A 22,412-nucleotide genomic window follows, 5' to 3' on the forward strand; every position below is an offset into this window, starting at 1 on the left:
ATTATACTCACCAACCAACAGCTGTCACTCAAATACCAGAGCACAGTGGGGTAACACATTTCAGCAATTATTCAAGCTGTTTAAAAATGTGTCTGCAATCACAAGGTAAAAACACCCTCTGGGAAAACAACACTATTACTCCTCCATCTCCATCTATATTTGTATTGTATGTTGTGATAATTTAACAATCTATGATATATTATCGGTTGTTTTACCATCTTTTATTCAATTATTATATCCTTTATCATTCTGTAATCCTGTAATTTTGCACCTCCTGACATCAGTCTTCCATTGTACCAATTCCCTTTTGATGTCAGAAACCAATTGCTCTTCAGTGCCTCATCGCCTGTACAGTTAATGTAACCAGATGCAAAGCCAGCTATCTTTTGCAAAGTCAAGGAACAAAAGGAATTTGTATGCATTATAAAAAATAACAGATGGTCAAAAGAAAAATCATAGATTTGAACAGGGTCTCGATAGTTTCAGACTTCTACAGTACGTGCAGTCAAGAATGAAACACTTGCATTCTTGTTGGCCCAAACCCAACTCAGGGTTGCATGCATTGTAATTCATCCAAACATTTATTACTTTATCTAAATGTACAAAGATCATATTTTTCAATAAACATTATTTCAAAACAAACAAAAATATTTTTAACAGTTTGTAATATGGTGCATGTTAGAAGTTAAACGGTAAGGATTTTCACATTTAAATTTCACTGCTCCAGATAGGACAACAATTCATATGATCCAGTGTTCAGTCACAGCTGTTCAACATGTATCCTCCCATGGCTTTATTTTTTAATCCAAATTTGTCACACTTCTGGAACTTATTTCAAAAGACAAAGACTCTACAGCATCTGTGCAATTCACAATTACCTCCCGCACAGGGAGTCACTGTTCAACACGACCACACGGGAGGAAGTTGTTAATTGTGCAATTCCAGACGGTGTGTTCTGCCAAGCTACAGAGAGCCGGCTTTAACAAAAACATCTCAACAAAAAAGTGGTAATAACTGGAACACTCCAGCAAATATGAAGAAAGCTTTACATTTGAAAACCTAATATTGTAGTCACCTGCCGATAGTTAGTTTGGTAGACCTCAGGGGACTACAAATCCCGTAGCTACCTTATTAGAACAAGTAGTTATCTTTTTTGTGACATTATTTTCCAAAAAAGTCAGCACTTCACTGTATGGATTTAATTATCGCCATCTGCTGTCTCATGCTTGTATTTTCTTTCCTGCAGCACATTTTCAAAATTTCAGTAGCTTCCTTGGCATACATGTGAATGTTGTTGACTATGGATAGAATCCATGTTTACTTTGCATTTCCAGCCATAGCAAAGCTTACTTGAAATTACCTACAGCTGTATACTTTTGTACTGCTTTCTTTGGCAAAGAGCTTCAAAACTTACCTCCAAATTTAAATTATGGAAAGTTACAGACTAAATACAAAGTTAGAATGTTATTCAAAATAACATAGTCACTGTAATAATGATATTCTAAGTTTATTTTAAATGACAATTATGATTATCTTGGCACTCATTAAATGCAAAATGGCTTCCACATTCAGATAACATGCAAGGAATCTTTTGTACAATATGCCTAAAACAGTGCAATGCCTTTCTATGCTCATATCAACAAATCCACTACAGGTTTACTAATTTTGACACATCGTCCAGCACTTGTTTTATTGCCTCATGACCGACACTATTCTCCAAACAAAACTTTGAGCAATTCAATAATGTCAAGAAGACATTAATTATTTAAAATCTCTAATACGTGCTTGTAGATTCTATAAAAACTTAACTCAACTGCAGCAGTGGAATATTAAAGGGCCAAGTTAAGATGGTAATAGTCATTATCTTTCAAAAAATACGATTCTGATCTCTGCTAGAACAGCAACCTAAAAATTTTATTCATAAGCTAGGAAAACCTCAGAGCAAGAATTATTGATTTTTTTAATTCATTCATGGGATGTGGGCGTCACTGGCATTTATTGCCCATCCCTAATTGCTCGAGAAGGTGGTGGTGAGCCACCTTCTTGAACTGCTTCAAAGGGCAGTTAAGAATCAACCACATTGCTGTGGGTTTGGAGTCACATATAGGCCAGACCAGGTAAGGACGGCAGGTTTCCTTCCCTAAAGGGCATTAATGAACCAAATGGGTTTTTACGACAATCCGGTAGTTTCATGATCACCATTACCGATACTAGCTTTTTATTCCAGATTTTATTTAATTGAATTTAAATTCCCCAGCTGCCATGGCAGGATTTGAACTCATGACTCCAGATTACTAGTCCAGTAACATAACCACTATGCTACCGTACCCGAGTTATATACTTAGTAATCCACACTATCCCAACTGTATATAGTTTTTGTACGAGGTGGGTGAATGGCCGCAGGAGTTCTCCCATTTTTCCACTGTAACTTTGGTGGAAAAGTCACAGGGACCAAGGAAAAACAGTGTAAACTCTGCATATTTGTATTACAATGCATATTTGTGGTGAAAATTTATATCTTGCCCTTTTCAATGCATCTGCAGACATTTAAGACATTTCCACATCCGCACAATTAATTTACTACATAAATGAGCATTAGCATAAATGTTGAAAATGCTTATTTTTCCACCATACAGAAAGCAGAACTGGTCATCACTTTACAGAAGCTACATCTTACAGATCAGGTAAAAAAAAATGGAAATTTTAGAATCAGTGATGTAGTAAATAATTAGTTTTGTTTCTAAATATTAAAATAAAAACTTTCCATTGAATAATGTAGCTCAATATGTTGTATGAAAATGTCAGCTGGAGGGCCAGAGTTTCACAACTTTTGGAAACACTATTTTTCCCACATATATCCCTTTGGAGAGTGACTGCTAAGAGGATCTTTCAGATATACAGTCCCAATAACTGATGATGTACATTGTGGGATGAGTTAGGGGGAACACCAAAATAATAAAAAGCACCTATTTTTTTCCAAATTTGGTCCATAATTTTAAACAGGCCCTACTGAAAGGATGAAAAACATCAAAAATAATCTACTAGTTTAGGTTCTGAATCCAATGATATAAGGAAAGTCAATGACATTGGAGGAGTTCAAGATCCAGTTGGATGGTAGATTGGGCAAGTTGGAACAGTGGAGGAATGAGCTTGATGGGCTGAATTGGCTTTTTTTGACCTTGACTTTTACGTTCTTATGGATAAAATATAATTATTTAAGTTTTTCTATTTGCACTTGAATAAAGTGCACAAATTCTCAGATTTTTCTCATTTTCTGCCCTGTATAAGGCTTTTTGGATCATGCACCTTTACTATTGAGGGCCAAGAGATGACCTGTTCCCAAACAACAATGTTGCTAATTTGCTGGTACTCCAATAAGCACCCACATTGTTTATTTTCATCCCCCCTCCTCCCAAACCACAGGGGAAATCCTGACATTCAGCAACTCCATGAACACTTGGCTCAGATTGGGAACTAAGAGGAGTGGAATGGAAACTAACCGATGTTACTCACCCAATGGCATTGTACATTGCTGCTCCACAGTATAGCATAAAATGTTACTCTGGTGTTTGCCTTCTTAATCCTTTTGGCTTTCAAAATACTCAAATCTTTCAAACTTACAACCATTATTTCCTGTAAACATAGCATAGTATCACAGTAGGTACAGCACAGGAGGAGGCCATTTGGCCCATCGTGCCTGTGCTGGCTCTTTGAAAGAGCTATCCAATTAGTCTCATTCCCTTGCTCTTTACCCATAGCTCTGTAAATTTTTTCCCTTCAAATATTTATCCAACTCCCTTTTGAAAGTTACTATTGAATCTGCTTCCACCACCCTTTCAGGCAGTGCAATGCAGATCATTACAACTCGCTGCATAAAAAAAATGTTTCTTCGTGTCGCCTCTGGCTCTTTTGCCGATCACCTTAAATCTGTGTCCTCTAATTACCGACTCTTCTGCCACTGGAAACAGTTTCTCCTTATTTACTCCATCAAAACTGTTCATGATTTTGAACACCACTATCAAATCTCCCCTTAATTTTCTCTGTTCTGAGGGGAACAACCCCAGTTTCTCCAATCTCTCCACATAACTGAAGTTCTTCATCCCTGGTACCATTCTAGTAAATCTCTTCTGCATCAAAATATTACATTGGATTTACAAATAAACCCAAAATATTACACTGAAGCTTTCAGATAATGTATTTGTAGAACACTTCTTAATTCATTGTTCTTGGAGAACTTAAAAAAATATATATTCTATGTCATTTTCCCTCTCTTTCTTTTAATTAATTGAGTACAAAATAGGTCATGTGTTGCCACAAAAACTTACAAGAAATTCAGACCCAAAGCTCTTCCAATTAAGCCAATCATTGTACTGAATACATTTGTCTTAGCTGCATGGAAATACAATGAAGGAAATTTAAGCTTCTTAATGAAGTTCGTAAAATCTGATTCTGAAGTTAGAGGTCCTCTTATTACTGAAGGACGGAAATAGATGCCTGTTTGATGAACAATACTATTAGTTGCCTACAATATAAACTTACTTCAAACACCCTGAATATTAAAAAGAGAAAAGGATATTTAAACGTGCAAGTTATGCAGGTTTTAATATCAACAATCCTTTGTAGGTCAACAAAAGAATTATGACCTCCATAATGCAAAAGATAATTTGACAACCCAGATGTATTACAGTATTACTGAGTTGCAAATGTCCGCTTATGTCTATTTTTCCCCAGGATTAAAAAATGTAATTAAAATTATTTAATTTCTTCTAGCATTTGTTTCCATTTATACAAAGGTGGTTCTTTGAGTCAGCATCATTTAAAACATGCACATTTCGTGCCTTGATGCTATAAATTAAATCAGCATTTTAATTGTGGCCATGCTTGTGGTTGTTGGCAGTACAAAAAGATCTATGAATGCACGTACCCAAAAACCTACTGAGTGATTAATTACCAGTCTGGAAGATATAAATATGCCTTTCACTAAAGATAGTATAAACCACTGGGAGCACAGTCTTTACATCACAGTGGGGTGCATTCATTTAGCAGACACTAATTCAAACAAGACTTCAGTACAATAACTGGCAACATACCACCATTCTATAGTCCATCTACACAGAAATACAGCCAGAGATTGCTTTCTTCCAGATGAAAATGATGACCTAATATAATTAGCATGCGAGACATTTCTCAATATAAAAATGTTGGAAGCCTTAATGTAAATTTATAAACTGCTGTTTGATTTACAACCTTCTGCACATGTGTTTTAATCTTCAGAGTACCCTACTTGTTTTGCAGCTTGCACCAAATAATGTTTTCCACCACATATTGACTTAAGTTATTGTACTTTGTAAAATTATGACTTACATCAGCTAAATTATACCAAAAGAACAGAAAAACAGAATATGTTTTTTTTTAAATATTGTTAGCTCAAAGAAAGCATTGAAGGGGCAGGTACTTCATATATCTAAGAGTTGATTAACACTCTTCTGCTTTATTTCCCCAGTGATCAAAATCAAGTAATGGAAACTCATGGCTATCTGTGGCCATTAGTTAGCTCATACTAATTATGAACTGTGAGGCCACTTTTGTGCTGTAGACTCAAGTCCTCTGAGAATGGAACTAGAAGTGCCCAGATTCATTTTACTTTGGACCATGAACAGCCAGCAGAAACAAAAGACCTTTACCTTCGTTTGGGCTAGATTTGAAACAAGATCCCAGAGGTCTAAGGAAGAAAGGATAATGTTACACTCTACTGCTCCATCCACTCTTTAGGAAATATTCTCCATTATTGATTTCTATTATGTTTTGGCCTAAATGATATCCATACATTCAGCAGCTTGCTGGAGACTTTATTCATCTGGTCTCAAAAAAATACCTGTTTCACCACAACAGCAATAGAGGATAATGAAAGCAAGTGATTAATTTTCTCACCTGCTGATCTTAGGTTACAGGCTTCACTTAGGTCTAATAATTTACTTTGTTTTCCTATGGTATGAATCAAGGGAAAATACAGCAACTAATGTTCAACACAGGTGACACAATATCACTATTTAGTAGATAGTATTAGCTATTTTATGTTCCTATATATTTCTTAAAAAGCATAAATGCCACTCAAATCTGCACTTACCATGTTGGTATGGATGCTGCCATCAACAACGAGTAAAATGTTGACAAGAATGGTTTGGCGACATCACATTATTGATTCCCAGGAGAAACACCGAGTATCTGAAAAGGAAAAGAAAAATCAATACCTGAAAAGGTCTTGGGAGACTTTTTCCTTTTTTTTTTATTTCTTTACATCACATATGATTTTTCCCAGTTAGACCAGGAAAGTAACCTCATCTAAGGCTTCCACTTGTGATGCTGTAGGGAAACCAACAATATTTTAGAGGGATCCAAAAAGTGACCTATCAATTTTCTCTTTTCCCATAAAAAGAAATTACCTGGCTTATGTTCAACCAACGCCCCCCTCCCCTTCCAAACACAAAACAGATACAGCTGACCTCAATGACATAGAATGCGGATAGAAATGCAACCATGTACCAAGTTTTTAGTGGGGAGGACGAGGGGAAATTACATAACTTGGAGTAGGAGAAAGAGGGAGACATAACTCTAGCTGAAAAATTGGAAAGGAGGCGGGCTGGACATCCCCTCTTCATGCCATTGAACCAGAGAGATTTACAGCATTGAAGGAGGTCATTCGTGTCCATTGTATCTGTTCCAGGTCTTTGCCAGAGCAATCCAAAATTAATCCCACTGCCCTGTTCTCTTCCCTCCACTGGTTATGCATATGAACATGGATAAACAGCAGTTACCCCCTAATGTTCTATCATTCTGCAGTAGTGTATGAATACACAAATATGCCATGCAATCACCTTTTTATGCGACAGATGTTACAAAAGGAAAAGAAGGTCTTAGATACGACTTAAATACTACAAAGGCTAAAATGATCGGAGAGGACTCAAACCATCATCTTGTTTTACTAAAACGAATTCTGCTGTAGCAATTAAGTTTTTAAAAAGCTTATGTTCCAGTATAATTACATTTTTAGATTTAGGTTATTAAGCATTCAAATTAAAGAGGGCAATGGAGAAACAGATAGCATATAGATTTTAAGAGATATGCACAAACCAGCAGGCAGAAACAGCCTCAAACAAAAGAAAATAAAAGGAATGAAAAACAGACAGCAATAGATTAAAACACTGAAAGGATAAGTAACAAAAAGGATATAGAAAAACTAGAATATAAACAAAAAACACTGCAGGAATAACTATAGAACAAATAATGAAGAAAAGACAGAAACAAGGAACAATGTAATAAAAGTGAAACTTTTGGGGTGGGCCAATAGAGTAAGAACATCGCACTTTCTCCACCAGGACCTGTTTGAGCCTACACCGTTAAGTGAAAATCCTTTCCTTGCAAAAATCTCAAATGGAATTGGACAACTTCCATCTAGTTGCTACACTATAAAGATACTATAACTTGAGCTATAAGTTGGTTGGTCTGAGAAAGGTTAATTTCACCCTTGTGTAAAAGTGGTTGCTCTACCGAAAATATGGCCAAGGTGCATTGCTGGGGCAAAATAGATGATGGTTTCCTCTGCATCTATCCATATCATAGCTGACCTGGGAGTGCTCAATGCCGGCAAACAGGTGTTCACAATGGAAAAGTGTTCCATTTTCCCAACATCGACAGCTTCACCTTGATTAGCACAAAGACCATTTTGAGGAGCTTTTAAAAATCAGATTTCATTCTAGACCAACGTTACTTGCTTACCGTGCTTCACCTTGATTTTTAAAACTATATTTTAAAGGGAAAATTAACAGTATAAATATTTACATATGTGAAACAAATCTACTTGATAAAATGACCAGGTGATGTAGTGGGCCTGACACTCGCCTTTCACTGCTGGGGCCTGGATTCAAATCCAGCCCAGACTGAAGTTTGCTATCTGTGCTGCAAAAGGTCTTGCAAGAAATAAATTTGGAGTGTCCTAATCCAGTTGGTTTACAAGTTGTGAATATTCAAATAGATCCTGCTAGATCTTACAATTTACTGATCCAGATTTCATTAAAAAATGCCTCATCAAGAAACAGCAATCATGTACGCAAAATGTTGAAAACCTTACTGCTCACATTTTTCTAGAAACAAATTCTAACACTTTAATATATAGCTTTATACAACACAGTAGATTTTATGAGAATCTGCACGTCATGTTAACACTGATTTTATGTGAACAGCCTGATGGCAAAAACTCACTGCACACAGCACGGTTGTATTTTAAATCTAACCAGTTGCTGATACTGAAAGCCGACAAACCATATTTAAGCCAGTTTCATTGCGAGGTTCCCATTATCAGTGTTAAAAAAAAACAATTAGAATGCCTCTTATCATTTCACTGCCTCTTGCAACAGAAATGGCACTGTTTGTTTGCTGAAGGATTGATGCCCAGAGATGATGCAAGTTAATTTTGTGACATATCTAAAAAGGTTCATATGTAGGGGATACTCGGTGGCAAGTTATTGAATAAGGACTTATTCCGCGAATGAAGAAAACCAAATAATTCCTAGGGTTTAATTTCATTGGACAGGTTTCGAATACGAGCAAGAAAGCACGCCATTGATCGTTCTGTCTAAGTCGTAAATGTGGTATAAAGTAAAGTATACTCTTTCCAGAGTTTTATTTGAGGTAGTTCCAGTAACTATAGGAATACGTGATGATGTGGAGATGCCGGTGATGGACTGGGGTTGACAATTGTAAACAATTTTACAACACCAAGTTATAGTCCAGCAATTTTATTTTAAATTCACAAGCTTTCGGAGACTTCCTCCTTCCTCAGGTAAATGTTCAGGAGCTCCTCGAAGCCTACGCATTTATACATATAGAACAATACATGGTGTTTACAGAATGCCCCTGCAACTGCCCGTTGCCAAGGCAATCACCGTGTTCAGACAGAGAGGTGTCACCTGCAGAACCCCCGAATACACATTCAACAAAAAAACAAAGTTTTTTTTCCTGTTTGTTTTTTTGTTGAATGTGTATTCGGGGGTTCTGCAGGTGACACCTCTCTGTCTGAACACGGTGATTGCCTTGGCAACGGGCAGTTGCAGGGGCATTCTGTAAACACCATGTATTGTTCTATATGTATAAATGCGTAGGCTTCAAGGAGCTCCTGAACATTTACCTGAGGAAGGAGGAAGTCTCCGAAAGCTTGTGAATTTAAAATAAAATTGCTGGACTATAACTTGGTGTTGTAAAATTGTTTACTATAGGAATACGGGCATTAACCCCATTCCCTACAGCTGAATTAATTATGCAAATAAAGTTGAACAAAAATGAATAATCTGTATCCTAAGTTTGTGAAATATAAATAAACATAATACATTTCTCAGGTTTTACAGTCTAATCAGAATCCAAAGTAAAGATCCAATAAATACTAAATGGTTCAGAAGCAAAGAAAGTGGGAAATTCAGTACATAGTAGATAACATATTTTGAAAACTATAATACTACTGCCAGATTGGATAACTAACTTTATTTCTTCATCAAATGCTCTGTGCTACCAAAAATGTATGTCTTTCTTTGTAGCCAGATCCAAACAAAGAAGTTTATTCAAAATAAAAGGCTCTTTACAAATGTTCTCTAACCGTATTAAAAACTAAATTTCAAGCACAGCAGCAATTTATTGACTTGAACTAGGTATAAAATTCAATCTTTGTTTTGCTCCTTCAATTCTGTCAATTTCTTTTGCTTTTTTCTATACATGTAAAGTTGATTTATTTTAAGTCAGGTTCTTGCCTTTAAGAAAATATTCGGTCCCAATAGACTTTTACACATAAAGGTAAGAGGAAAACAGATCAATATCTAAACTGATGACAATGGGAACTTTTAGTCCACAATTTTTTTTCCACTTTCCTTCCCATGGCCCAATTACCAAGAAAAAGTACAAATGTTGGGGTTTGTGCAATGAAGCAATTTGGCTACTACTTGCTACAAAAATAATGCTGCAAACTTCAAAAAAAAATCTGTTTTTCTATCACATGAATCCTCAGGTTCTAAGGTAAAGTGGATTCATTTATACAATAGATTCAGACCCCATTTTGGAGCTAGAATTTGAGGGGTTGCCTAATTTTCTAGCCTCCTCTGAATATCTGAAAATAGGTGATGTTATATAAATGAACAGTCTTGTGAAGGAAATGGAATGCCAATATTGCTGCTACATGTATACAAATACACTGAAGCTCATCTAACAGGTCTGTAGGCACGACAGAGTATTTAGAAATACCATAGATTGGAACCTTCTTCCCTAGTCGATCGCCTGGAATTGTATTTTATGAAAACATATGAACATACGAAAAATGACGGGCAGAAAAAGACCTATTGGCTCATCCAGCCATGTGTCACCTTGATATTTAACCGATACAGACCTCTGAAGTACAGTATAACTTCATTATAACGAGACCTGCTTATAACAAACCCCTGGTTTTAGCAATCTCAACAGCAAGACTAGATTTTCTCAATGGAAATCAGCCTACTACAACAAACACTTAAGCAGGATCAACCTAGAACAACTCAGATACAACAATGGAATTCAAGCTGAGGCTAAATAAAAAATAACTTATTGTAGCGCGAATCCCGCTTGACATACACATTCGTTGTGTGGTAAGATGGCCTGCCATCAGCACACGGACTGCAACAAGGCAACGAGCATAAGGAGGCAACTGCAACAAGAAAGCTAGCGTGGGGCAATATGCACAAAGTTGGTGAGTAAGAGATCATCTTAGTATCTGAAAACAAAGCTTCAAATCATCGATGATCTGGACTGTTAAGGAAAATTGCAAGCAACAATTTGCAAAGAACTCGGCTCAGCAAAGAGCACTGTTGCAATCATGTGGGCTAACAGAGGAAAAATTAAGTCTGCTATTGAAGATGAAATGCCGATCCAGAAAAAACAAATCAGTACTGCGACTCATGAAGATCTTTATGAAGCTGTCTGTTGCCAGTTTAAAGCAGCCAGAGAGAATAACATTCCATTGTCAGGCGATGTATTACGTGCAAAGGCAAAAAAAATTGCCAGTCATTCCTGGAACTGAGGATCTTTTTGGATTGGTTAACAAGGTAGAAACAGCATGCAGTGAGAAAACCAATATGAAGCAATCCATGCTATAAAAACAGAATAAAATGATATTCAATTTAAAATTGGTTGTTTCTTCATTTCTTCATTTTCTGATGCAGCAAATCACCAAAATCTACTACAGTGAACAAATTTTTCTGTCGGTTGAGTGAAGTTTGACTGTAGTGTAATAGTTCAATGATACCATAAGGATGACAGTTACCTGCACTGGTTGGCATTGGGGACTTTCAGTTATAGGGTGGTCCAGTTATGCTGTTAAAACTTTCCTTTCTGACAGAATAGATGCATCAGGTGCAGCACATACATAGGGAGGGAGTATGTCACCAGGATGTAAAAAAGAGATTTTTTTCTATTGTGGCCCTCAGCACAATTAAAATCATCCTTATTCCATTAACCTGATCCTGATGACCTTGATGTTAGATGAATAGGAACTAAACTATAAGGGAGACTCACCTGCTATAGCAAGTCCAGGCTTTTAAGACCCCGAGATATTAACATGAGTATTTTTGTTGTGTTTTTGTTTGTATCAAATAGGTGTGCTATTAGGTAGCCCCATTTTTAGAATATCAAATATTTCCCTGCTCAATAGCAGAGGTTGCAGAGGAGGGAGGTGCTGTTGAAGTAACCTTAGTGAGTTGCTGCATATATCCTGCAGGCAGTACATACTACCGCCATTGTACGTTAATAATGGATGGGATGGATATGGAGTCCAGTGGCAGGGGCGTCAATCTAGGGCACTGTTCTGTATGGATAGTGTTGAGCTTCTTGAGTGTTGTGACTGCATTCATTCAGGCATGTGATGAGTATTCCATCACGTTCCTGGCTTGAGCCTTGTGGATGGTGGAGACACTTTAAGGGGTCAGGAGATGAACCACTTGTCACAGAATACCCAGCCTTTGCTGAATCCATTGCACTCAGTTACTTCTTAATGTCAGTGGAGTGAACCGAATTAGCTAAACACTAGCATCTATGATGGTGAAGTCTTTGGGAGGATGCAGAGTCTATTCAGCACTTTTGTCTGAAAATGCTTACAACCACTTCAGCCTTGTCTCTTGGACTCACACGCTGGGTTCCACCATGGTTGAGGACAGAGATGTTGATGGAGCCGCCAACTCTCATTGGCGGCTCCATTAACATCTTGGCTGGACGTGATAAATCCAGAGAGCTTTGCTCTAATCCATTCGATTACACATTTGCATGTGGTTTCCAAATAGTTTGATATAGGCATGAAAAATAAAAACTATTTTACATGTTAATAACTCATGAAAAATTAAAGAATCTTTTCAAAAGAAAATTAAAAAATGGAAAAAAATTATTAGTCACTAGCATGTGTATGCATTAAAATTATTCAATTAAGAAAACATTTATTTCAAATGCTGTACTTGTGCTTAACAAGGGATCTCAGCTAGAGGATCATAAAGGCTATAAATATATTCTATAGATTTAAAGAAGTCTAAAGTAGCCTGAAGAAAACAAGATGTTTATTGGTACATTCAGTAATTATGCAAGACTCAGCTGAAATACACGCACAAAGAATTATAAATATGGTGCATGCCAACAATTAGGTTCTGGAATATGTCATGAAAATCAATTGTGAGAGTTTAAATCATGCAACAATTACACTAAAAATACACTGGATGGATTTTTAGAATTACTGCACTGCATAAGAAAGCTTAATGATGTAATTGCACGTTTGAAAAAACAAACCAGGGTATAAGTGTCACAATGTTGACATTTCCTTTTCCTTTTGAGTTGTCAGTGCTGCTTGTACTTTGTCTCAAGTGGATTTATAATTGCTCCTGTTTAGCATCATATTACCACTGAGGGGATCTGAAACCTAACAATTTAAGCAATATTTAACATTTTAAATTGTACAGACTGTTGAAATCTTAATTGTTGATGCTCATTTACTCTGTTGCTACTTATATAAATTCCTTAAATATGGAATTCCACTTTTCATAACATTTACATATTTACTTGAATTCTAATAAAGAATATACTTTAAAATATATTAGAATGGGAAGTAACTAAATACCATAATTTAAATAAACAGAGAAAAAATAAGCCAAAGATATCAAAATTATGACAAGACACTCCACAATCATTAAACCACATTCTTCAGGAGCCAAAACATTTGCTGACTGTAATGAGTAAGTAAAATAATTTTACATAAACTAATATGAACACAAATATCCAGGAACCTCATGATTCCGTCATAATAGTCTATAAAAAGAGTAAGGAATGTATGAAATAATTAAAGGGTTAAAGAAAGATGGGTTTCTGCAAGCATTAAGAAGCCATGTAACTAGTGAAGCACATAGTCAACTGGTGGGCAGTAGATGGGAGGCTGCTGAACATTAACAACTTGACCTGATGAAGCAATATAATATGGTGGTACAGATGAAAGAAACTTAAATTCACCATCAGATGCAAACAAAAAAGTAAACCAGTTTCTAGGAATGCAAACATCCCTTCATATCTTACCTAAATTAAAGCAGCTGAATCTAACGCCACCGCTTTTCTAAAGTAATCTGAGTTAGCTATTATAAGTAAAGTATCTGAACATAACAGAAAGGTTTCCCTTTACCTTTACAATCTCAGAATGAATAGCAAGTTGGCTACAAACCGAGAGTAGGGGTTAAGGCTAGCTACTCAGACTGGCAAAAGGTGGGAAGTGGTGTTCCACAGGGATTGGTGCTGGGACCACTGTTGTTCACAATTTACATTAACGATTTGGATTCGGGAATCAGAAGCACAATTTCAAAATTTGCAGACACCACCAAATTAGGAGATGTAGTTAATACAAAGGAAGATTGCATCAAAATGCAACAGGATATTAATAAACTTGCAGAAGGGGCGTGTAATTGGCAAATTAAATTCAATATAAACAAGTGTGAGGTGGTGCATTTTGGTAGGAAGAATAAGGAAGTCACATATTGCTTGGATAATAAGGGCTTGATTTTCGCATCCCCGAGCGGGTGCGTTCGTGGGGGGGGGGGGGGGGGGGGGGGGGGGGCTGCGAAAATCGGGGATTCCCGGGACAGGTCCGGAGCCCGGCTCGAACCCGCTCACTTCCGGGTTCCCCAGTGACACGCTGACATGCGCGTGCAGCCCCCACATGTGGGACTCCAGCCGGCAATTAAAGCCGGTGGGATGCCACTTAAGGTAATTATTTAGGTACTACAGGTCGTTTACAGACCTGATTAACATGATATTTTAGAAGGGGTGGGATTTTCCAAACAACTGAGACTGTTTCCCGTACTGGGGGAAAACACTCCCAGTTGAAATGGACGTGTTGCAGCCATCAGCCTGTGGCAGCTGCAAAGGTCCATTGGACAGGTTGGGTGGGGAGGGGGGCGGGGAGACCCTCACTCATTGCAGGAGGCCACTCTGTCACTTTGGACAAAGTATGGCCTCCACCACCATTCTCCTAACAATAAAATTCACGAACTTGCACACTTATCCCGGTGTCCAGACACATTTACCTACCTTGCGGACCCCCTCAAATGTACATCTTCCGGATGGGGGCCGCCGTAGCTGCAGTCATGACCTCCTCGGAGGACGAACAGCATCACCAGCCTCGCCGGCCACCTCTGACACGTGGAGCTCCACAACACAGTGCTGTGACACATCCACCTGCACAGCAGGAGGGAGGGCAATGGCAGAGAGAGATGCGTTGCAGAAGGCACTACCCTCACCACAGGGTCTACAGACCGAGGCTCAGCTTCCTGGACCTCTCTGAGCAGCAGTGCACACGGAGGCTCAGAGTCACTCGACATGTAGTCATGGACATCTGTAGCCTCCTTCATGCCGAGCTGCTCCCGGCTGGCCCGAGCAGCATCTTCTTACCTGTCGCTGTCAAAGTCACCACTGCCCTCAACAACTTCTCCTCCGCATCCTTCCAGGGTGCCACCGGGGACATCGCCAACGTCTCTCAGTCGTCTGCACAAAAGAGCCCTGCAAATACACCTACACCCACTCTGCAGTGACACAATGGATGACATCCGCTAATGTAGTACCATTATTCAAGAAGGGGAGTAGGGAAAAACCGGGGAACTACAGGCCAGTGAGCCTAACATCAGTGGTAGGAAAATTATTGGAAAAAATTCTGAAGGACAAAATTAGTCTCCACTTGGAGAAGCAAGGATTAATCAGGGATAGTCAACTTGGCTTTGTCAAGGGAAGATCATGTCTGACTAATTTGATTGAATTTTTTGAGGGGGTGACTAGGCGTGTGGATGAGGGTAACGCAGTGGATGTGGTATACATGGATTTCAGTAAGGCCTTCGATAAAGTCCCGCACAGGAGACTGGTCAAGAAGGTACGAGCCCATGGAGTCCAGGGTGCCTTGGCACTTTGGATACAAAACTGGCTTAGTGGCAGAAGGCAGAGGGTGATGGTCGAAGGTTGTTTTTGTGACTGGAAGCCTGTGGCCAGTGGGGTACCACAGGGATCGGTGCTGGGTCCCTTGCTGTTTGTGGTCTACATTAACGACTTGGATATGAATGTAAAAGGTATGATCAGTAAGTTCGCTGATGATACAAAAATTGGTAGGGTGGTAAATAGCGAGGAGGATAGCCTCAGTCTGCAGGACGATATAGATGGGTTGGTCAGATGGGCGGAACAGTGGCAAATGGAATTTAACCCGGAAAAGTGCGAGGTGATGCACTTTGGAGGGACTAACAAGGCAAGGGAATACACAATGAATGGGAGGACCCTAGGCAAGACAGAGGGTCAGAGGGATCTTGGTGTGCAAGTTCACAGATCCCTGAAGGCGGCGGAACAGGTAGATAAGGTGGTAAAGAAGGCATATGGGATACTTGCCTTTATTAGCCGAGGCATAGAATATAAGAGCAAGGAGGTTATGATGGAGCTGTATAAAACACTGGTTAGGCCACAGCTGGAGTACTGTGTGCAGTTCTGGTCGCCGCACCACAGGAAGGATGTGATCGCTTTGGAGAGGGTGCAGAGGAGATTCACCAGGATGTTACCAGGGCTGGAGCGCTTCAGCTATGAAGAGAGACTGGGAAGATTGGGTTTGTTTTCCTTGGAGCAGAGGAGGCTGAGGGGGGACATGATTGAGGTGTACAAAATTATGAGGGGCATAGATAGGGTGGATACTCAGGAGCTTTTTCCCTTCGTTGAGGGTTCTATAACAAGGGGGCATAGATTCAAGGTAAAAGGCGGGAGGTTTAGAGGGGATTTGAGAAAGAAGTTTTTCACCCAGAGGGTGGTTGGAGTCTGGAACTCACTGACTGAGAGGGTTGTGGAGGCAGGAACCCTCACAACATTCAAGAAGCATTTGGATGAGCACTTGAAATGCCATAGCATACAAGGCTACGGACCAAATGCTGGAATATGGGATTAGATTAGACTGGGCTTGATGGCCGGCGCGGACACGATGGGCCGAAGGGCCTCTATCCGTGCTGTATAACTCTATGACTCTATCAGTTGTGGGTTTTCATAGTGATCCTCAGGAAAGGGCATTATTGCACAAACCAGACAAGATTCGAAAAGACGTGGCAGTAGTGGTGACAATATGTTATGTGAGTTGATCAGAAATTAAATATAAGTAAAAACCATGATGAACCCTCAAACACCCTTGTGCATCCCCTTCATGCTCACGACACGTTTGCCTTACGCTTCCTACTGCACATATGTGACGCATGCCCTGTGGCTGTAGCACAGGTAGTGGTAGGTTGAGTGAGGCTGACCGTGAAAGAGATGCATGAGAGGGTGAGTATGAGATGGAGCCATGAGATTGTATGAGGATTGGGTTGAGTGGTAGTAGTGGGATGAGTACTGGTGAGGTGAGTAAGTGCAGGTAAGATGAGGATGAGCTTTGAGTGGCGATGTGACAGAGTAGTGTTGGCAGTACAGAAGGAGATGTGGGGTGGGGGTGGTGATGTGGCAGATGGAGTGTAGGGGAATGAATAAGTATACTCACTTCGGCTAACCTACTTAGGTTATTGAAGCGTCTCCTGCACTGTATGCAGGTGCGCGATATGTTGGTGGTGCAGGTGACCTCCTCTGCCACCTTGAGCCAGGCCTTCTTGGTGGCAGAGGCAGGCCACTTCCTCCCACCCGCCGGGGGGGGAAGATCTCTGTCCTCCCCCTCCTCCTCACCCCATCCAATAATACCCAGAGTGAGGCATCATTAAACCGGGGAGCAGCCTTCCCCCTGGGCTGCTCCATGCTGTAATTTTTCCTACTTTCTGCAGCATCAGTCAGTGGAGGACTGCCCCTTTAAATAGGGCTCCTCCAGCTGACAGCCTATGTTGCGCATGCGCAGTCCGCCCGCTGCACAGCTTTCCAGCGCGAAACCTGGAAGCAAAGGTAAGTGGCTTCAATTAGCCTGCGATTGCGTGCGGAGCACCCCGATTTCACTGGGCGCGTTACCCACGCGCCCAGTCAACCCCCTGCTGCGAGCTCGCCGCCCTCCTAATATCGGGCCCTAAGAGTCTGAATGGAACAGAGCAAAGAGATCTCGGGGTACAGATATGCAAATCACTAAATGCAGCAAGGCAGGTTAATAAGGCCATAAAAAAGGCAAATCAAGTACTAGGGTTCATTTGTGGAGGGATAGAATCGAAAAGCAAAGAAGTTATTTTAAACCTGTCTAGAACCTTGGTTGGACCATACTTGGAGTACTGTGCACAGTTTTGGTCTCCATATTATAGAAAGGATATAAAAGCTTTGGAGAGGGTGCAAAAAAGATTCACAAGGATGATACCAGAACGGAGAGGATATACTGATCAGGAAAAGCTGAACATGCTGGGACTCTTTTGTCTAGAAAAGAGAAGGCTGAGGGGGTGACCTGATAGAGGTCTTTAAGATAATGTTAGGGTAGATGTAGAGAAAAGGTTTCCACCTGTGGGGGAGTCCAAAACTAGAGGTCATAAATATAAGTAGCCGCTAATAAATCCAATCGGGAATTCAGGAGAAACTTCCTTATCTAAAGAGTGGTAAGAATATGGAACGTGCTACCACCACAAGGAGTAGTTGAGGCAAATAGCATAGATTCATTTAAGGGGAAGTTAAATAAGCACATGAGGGAGAAAGGAATATAAGGGCATGCTGATAGGATTAGCTGAAGTAGGCAGGGAGGAGGCTCATGGGGAGTATGTACGCCGGCATAGACCAGTTGGGATGAATGGCCTGTTTCTGTGCTGTCGTTTCAAAGGAATTTGATGCAAATTAAAACTGCTGAATCTAATGCCAGTAGTTTTCTAAGGTAATTTGAGTTAGCTATTATAAGTAAAATATCTGAACATAATAGAAAAGTTTCCCTTTGCCTTTATAATCTTAATTGCAGCCATAATCCCAATCTGTTTTTGGTTAAAAAATAACCATGTGAGGATTAAGTTAAGGGTTATACCATGCAATAATATATCAAATCTTAGTTTAGGTCACAAGGACATGATTACTGAAAACTACACAATCTCACCTGAATCAAAGATCAATGAGCCATAGCTATAGTAAACTCATCAATGGTAACGGCTGATTATATCGCTCGGTCTTTCAACATATTCCATTTCCAAATCTAAAAATCTCCTTTACTCCACAGAGTTCTAACTTTCTATACTTTAGCTTCTGCTTCAACAAATTATGCATTTACAAAAGCAAAGAAGGAGCAAAAAACAGAGAATGAGATCTGCCCGAGGTTCAAGGTTTTCCTGCCCTTACTTCTTATCCTATTCACTCACTCACTCGCAACAAATATATACTGAAGTATTATACCATGTCATTTATTCTACTGAAGGCTATATATGAAGAGGTCTCAGAAGGACAGCAATGTAACATATGTTGCTCTTTTTCTCTTGGCATGTCCCAGCTCCATTGAGCACACCCAGACTTCACAGCATACAGCAACCACCACTCTATCCCTCACAACCACCAGTTAAGGTACTTCTACCCTACTGGATTTCTAGGAGGAAGATAGCGGAGAGTGCACTGGTTGAGAATGGAGCACCAGTGAGCAGGTGGTGGCAGCAGAGGACAAACATGAACATGAACATGCTCATGTTCGGCCTCAGCTGAGGAACCCAGTGATCTGGACCTTATGGGACCGGCTTTTCAAAAGACACTTGCTTTGTGAGTATTTTGAATTTATAAGCCATTGGAGACTGTGCCAAGTAACATGCAACTACAGCAGCTCCTGTGGAAGAGTCCACCACCTGCATACGCACAGTGTTGAAGAATAGTTTTGTAACAGTCCACCATGTCGCATCTGCAGAAAAGACCCCTCTGCACCCCATCAGAGGCACTAAGACCAGTTGTACAATACCTAGCAAATGCTCAGACTGCTGCCATAGAGGCCTTGTGGAACAGGCTATCTTATCAGATAGGTTTGGGAATTAGATAGAACCATTTCAACAGGACTCCTGATATCACCTCAAGTACTCCTGCCAATGGAGTGGCACCTAGAGGAAGTTAGGTGGTAGAGCAGTTACACACCATTACAAAGGGAAAGCATCTGATTAAAAAAAGACACACTTAGGATAATAAAATTTAATTGCACTAATATTCTAATTTGCCCAAGGAATGTTATCATTAGTTACGCATACTGTATGAGCAGTTGACAGGAATAGGCTATTTGATTAAGAGGCAAAGGCAGTGTGGGTGAAGGCAAGTTTATTGAGGACATGGAGAAGATGTAGCATACTGTTTATACAATAGGTAGATGGGAGAATCAGGAGAAGTCTCTTCAGCTCTATCAAATTGGGCCTCTTCTTACTTGTCTTAGTCATCCCCTTGCTAAGCTAGTGGGCTTCCACTTTCTGGTCGATGTATGCATTTCATTGTACCCATGCTCAGCTGATGTCCATGGCTGCTGTAAAGGTAACATGAGCCAGGGCTTCAGTGGGTAGCCTTGGTTTCCCAGGTTCCCACATGCCACTTTTATTTAAGGATGAAATAATGGTGTCAGGGTAGACTGCCTTAAAATAAGACTAATTTGATTGCTTACTTCCTAGGTAGCATTCACTTATATAATACTAATTCTGCTAATTGTCACACAGAAGCTGCACAGTGTGGAATTGCTTGTGATTGGCATAAGCAGTGGCATTGTGAAAAACAGCACATAAGCCAAATGGGTCAATAAATTATCCAGAAAAAACAGCACAGCCCTCTCGTTCTGCTAGTTTCCATTGGGCAACTTATGAAATTTCTTGCTCTGACAATTAAAGCTTCAGTCACCTGCTTTATACATCAATATACAGTAGATTGGCTGGAAAGAACTTGCATTTTTTCAGTGCCTTAGCACATTCTCCAGATATCCCAAACCAATGAATTACTTTTGAAGTGTAGTCATGGTTAGAAAAGCAAACTTGGCAGTCAAGTTGTGCACAGCAAAGTGCCACAAAAAGAAAATGAGATTAATGATCAGTGAATTGTTTTTAGTGATGTTAGTTGAGGAAAGAATGTTGGGCAAGACACTGGAAGAACTCCTTGCTCTTCCTGAAATCGTGCGATGGAAGCTTTTGCATCCACCTGGAAGCAGAAAAGGCCTCACTTTAATGACTCACCTGAAAGAGAACATCTCCAACAATGCAGCATTCCCTCAGTACTGCAGTAAAATGTCAGCCAAGATCTGAAATCCTGGATTGAGGCAACAAACCTACCAACTGAGCCAAGGTGACACTTCTAACGTTGTATATGTCCCATGCGGCTGTCTGAAACGAGCCATAAACATAGAAGTTGAGGACTGAAATAACATGCCACAGCCACTGGTAGTGCTGTTCCCATGGAAGAGCTTGACTGTCGGTCAGCTTGTTGCATGCATCACAACTCTGTCACTGTCTCTATAATGAAAATCCAAGTAGGTGCTCCTCACTCTATAAATGGTGGGGGCTGGGGGATGGAAAGAGGATGAGGAGTCCTTCTCTGCTGCAATCTGAGCTGCCCAACATCTGTCCATTCCTCCTCCTCTTCCTCCTTCAGAAAATGGTAGAATTTCCTTTGCAAAACCCATCATGTAATATTGTGGGTTATCCAAAAAATGACAGTGTAAATGATATGAAAGGAAGGAAGGAAGGAAAGAGTGAAAGGAAGAAGGAAAGAACTTACATTTATATAGCACCTTTCGCAACCTCAAAATGTCCCAAAGCGTTTTACAGCCAATGAAGTACTTTTGAAGTGCAGTTACTGTTGTGATGTAGGAAACGCAGCAGCCAATTTGCACACAAACAGCCATGAGATAATGACCAGATAATCTGTTTTTTAATAATATTAGTAGAGGGATAAATATTGGCCAGAATACCGCGGCGAACTCCCCTATTCTTCTTCGAATAGATCCATGGGATCTTTTATGTCCACCTGAGAGGGCAGACAGAGCCTCAGTTTTACGTCTCATCCGAAAGACGGCACCTCCAACTGTAGAGCGTTACCTCAGTACCGGACTGCAGCGTCAGCCTGGATTATGCGCTCAAGTCTCTACAGTGGGACTTGAATCCATTGTCTTCTGACTCAAGAGGCGAGAGTGCTACCGCTGAGCCAAAGCTGACAGAGTGACATGTGATGCAAGCTTCGTAACCAACTAAGCAGTGGGGCGAAACAGAGCAAAAAAGAGAAAAGCTTCAAATAAAAAGCTGTAAATGGTAGTATCTCTTCCAATATGTACCTTTAAATCCTCTTTCACATTCAACACAGCCCCTAACAACCCTGGTGCTTAATTTATATGGAAGATTTACTCTTCTAGTATAAATTGTTGGGAAATTGCATGGACATCTAAATGAAGTATATCAAGATTATGCCCATTTATGTGGCGCAACCATTTGCAAATGCTACACAATGTTTTTTTAAAAAATATTGTCATTATGTTCCAGAAAGTTGATTCAGAATTGTAAAGAATTATCAGAAGTGCTTTTTAAAAAAAATACAATTCACAAATTCAAGCCACAGAACTATTCGCACTCAAAGTCTCCTATGTGCTGAATTTGTGTCCTAGCTTACAATTTTATCTTTAGTACCTCTCTCAGTGTGATGAAGATCCATACAAATTAACACTGCAGGGCTTACATCAATTTAAGTAAACTAAGAAAAGAAATTTGATTAAAACTGCATTACAACTTTTGGGTGTCTGCATGGGATGAATTTTAAATTAAACTAAACAAGATTTATACATCTGCTTCACATATTCTAGGCCTCATGCACTGAGGTTGTAACAGATTTGTTTTTAATAACAATACCACCTTTCACATTCCCCAGGTTAAAAAAATCCATTTATAATGTTGTTGTCGCAGGTCATCAAGGTACTTCAACATGCTTCTAATGGCATG

The 22,412-nt window shown here is 39.8% G+C and overlaps 1 long non-coding RNA gene across 1 annotated transcript in view; it reads right to left on the reverse strand.

The window, feature by feature from the left end:
- Window positions 1-22,412, reverse strand: part of LOC137333352 (uncharacterized) — a 60,999-nt gene that overhangs the window by 14,454 nt on the left and 24,133 nt on the right. Inside the window, exon 2 of the long non-coding RNA XR_010965872.1 lies at window positions 6,128-6,225. This is a non-coding gene — a long non-coding RNA (uncharacterized lncRNA). The remainder of the gene's footprint in view (window positions 1-6,127; window positions 6,226-22,412) is intronic.

Source organism: Heptranchias perlo, chromosome 16, assembly GCF_035084215.1.
Source record: "Heptranchias perlo isolate sHepPer1 chromosome 16, sHepPer1.hap1, whole genome shotgun sequence".
NCBI lineage: Eukaryota > Metazoa > Chordata > Chondrichthyes > Hexanchiformes > Hexanchidae > Heptranchias > Heptranchias perlo.